The sequence below is a fragment of the Adiantum capillus-veneris genome, chromosome 24, assembly GCF_014529385.1.
Source record: "Adiantum capillus-veneris isolate H3 chromosome 24, ASM1452938v2, whole genome shotgun sequence".
NCBI classification, from domain to species: Eukaryota; Viridiplantae; Streptophyta; class Polypodiopsida; order Polypodiales; family Pteridaceae; genus Adiantum; species Adiantum capillus-veneris.
In genome coordinates this window covers 28,898,927-28,901,811 of record NC_140954.1, presented here as the reverse complement: position 1 = coordinate 28,901,811, position 2,885 = coordinate 28,898,927, and positions in this window count along the sequence as shown.

Here is a 2,885-nt window from a genome sequence, read left to right as displayed (position 1 = left end):
TGCCATCTTTGCCTTGCATGGAGAAGGCCTATCAACCTCGAGCCCTAATTGAAGCATCATAGCTTCGCTCATTACACAGATTTGTGCACCTCCATTAATGTAGGTGTTTCCAACCCTCTTTCCTTTTATGTTTACGTCGACAATTGGAAGGATGTCATCCATGTTGCATCCCGAAATTGCTCCGGCTACCTTTGTTTTGGAGTGTCTTGTACTTACCATTTTAGACCATTGTCGCCTTACTTTGGTGCAAGATGTAGCAGTTGTGGCCATGTAATCTTCGGTCCTTGCTCTGCCACATCCAATGTTAGATCATAGGGCTTAGAACTTTCCCCTAGCTGGAAGTTGGTGATGCCCAATTTCTGTCGTGGCCTGGATGGCCTCTTGCTAGTTTCTCCTCTCATGCTTCTCTCATCATCTGATTGTGTAGCTTTCTCCCTCCTAGCTCTTTTCACAGTCATGGCTTCAAGTGGTTCTAAAAAGGTTACCTTCTCCTTACCCTTGTCCCTCTCCTTTGCTCTGGGTGGATCCACTACTATGGCTTTTCCTTTCTCTTCTAGCCTTATGATGTTTACAGGGCGATCAGGTGGTGGAGCTGGTGGAAGAGGTGGGATGGATGCTTGTAGTGGTGTCTGGGGTGGACGTAGAATTTGTGTTGGTGGGGGTGGTGCTCGGGGTGGGGGTGTTCTTTCTCTAGGGGGTGACAATTGGTTCCTCCTACCTCCTCTATTATAGTTTTGTCGTGGTTTGGGACAGTAGTACATACCGTGACCGTCTTCTCCGCAGTTGTAGCAATGATACTCCCTGTTTTGTCGTCGTGCTCTTCCAGGGTCTTGATCTCTTTCTTGACTCCTCCCTTGTTGTATTAAGTGGACAGACAAATTCTGCAGTTGGTCAGTAATATGGGCCAACATATCTTGTTGGTCATCTCTTACCCCAAGAGCCGGTGGTGGTGGTGGAATGGTGGTTGTCGTAGTTGCTGGTTGACGCGATGTTCCTGATTTTGTTGACTCGGTTTCTTTGGCTTTCATTCGCAGCTTCTTGTCTTTAAGGCGAGCAATCTCAACAGCTAACACGTACGTAGCCGGGAATCTACCTTTCACCTTCTCCTTGAGAAGCGGCCATAAGCCATGCGTGAACCGATCTTTTTTTACGAAATCGGGTGCAGCTTTCCCCCTAGCCACTGACTCAACCCACCGTTCCCACAAATCCACAAATTTGGACTCATAGGTGGCATATTCTAAAAGACCCTCCTGCTTCAAGTCTCTCAACTTGTCCCATAACTTTTCTGAAGTGGTACCTCCCCCAAAGCGCCTCTTAAAAGCGGTTTTTAAGGGTTCCCAGTCATCCTTGGTTGCTTGTGGAAGTGCATTGTACCATGATCTAGCTTCTAGCTTCATGAGATGCTTAAAGATTCTAACTCGGGATTCATCCATATCTTTGCTGCTCACTACACATGCTACTTCAAAGTCATTTAGGAAGTCTGTTACCAAATCCTCCCCCTTCTTTCCTTTAAATGTTGGAAATGCTACACTTGCCATGATTACTGAGAGAGAGCTAGAAAGACACACTGCTTAACTTGCAAAAGTTTTTTTCTTCTTTACAAGGAGGCGTGTATACCCTCTTATACTAGGACATAGATTAAAACTTCAAACGGTACATTGCCTTGTACCAAAGGTAAGACAAATGGTTGATCTGATGCCAGAACCTCCAAAAACCGCTCCCCACCCGGCATGGTGTCAATGACGTGCTGGTAGTGAGCCTTCAAATCCAGTATTACCTTGATTGGGCGTACACGTGTTGGTATGTGTGATCTGTCTTGAGGTAGGTTGTACTGATTCATGTGAAGCTTAGAGGTGCTTAGTCACTGTCCAAGCTTGTGGGAGAGGGTGGTGTTCTTTCCTAAAACAAACTCAGTAGATGCCTAGTTTCTCTAGTGAGAGTGTGAGCCAATGCTTCCGTTATCTATGCTGCAGCATCAGGTGCGACTTGAAAACTGACTGTGATAATTACCTCGGTGACTTGAGTTACCCGATTCTCAAAGTAGAATAGTGTTGATTCTCTATTGTGTAGAGCTCCTTCCATTTTGTTGTTGTGGGTTGGTTGTAGGTTGCGGACATGGTTTCGACCTTCTCCTTCTTCTTCTTGGCACTTGGCCTATGTATATCCACTGGGTTTGGCGTGTTGGTTGACTCTCCCACTGCAAATCGATTACCGTTACGCCTGGCACTCGAGCTTCGATGGAGATGCGGAGTTTGTCTAGTTGTGCTTGGAGCTCTTCTTCTTCTATCGTCCAATTAGCAAATCCTGCTAGCCATTCATCCATTCACAATAGTTTAAGGGTTTCAGTCTTGTAAACTGAAGGGTTTCATGAAAAGATCCTCAGTGGGGACACCAAATGACGGGAGCAAAGCGAACCCCGAACCCCGACGGCCTCTAAAACACCGGGGACCGAATGGCGCGCCTCGAGCCTGTCATGGTAAAGCAAACAGGGGGCACCACCTAGCTTCAGCGGCTAGGACGCAAACAACACACCACCATAACAAAGTTTTCATCCAAGAGAGATGGATGCTTGGGAGTAATGATGAAGAGGAAAGGGAATGAGATCCAGTGAGAGAGAGAGAGAGAGAGAGAGAGAGAGAGAGAGAGAGAGAGAGAGAGAGTGAGGGAGGGGGTATAGCGGCTTAGTACTTAGGCACCACAAAAGGATGGCGAATCCGCACACCCTTCACACATACACAAGCTCACTCCAAAACACAAGACTAGGTGGCGATTCCGCACACCTCACATGGGCAAAACATTGCAAGAAAACATACTCACAAAACCTCAAGCTTTATTTAGAGAATTAGGCGATGAAATGGGGAGCATAGGGTAGGGGAATGAGAAGG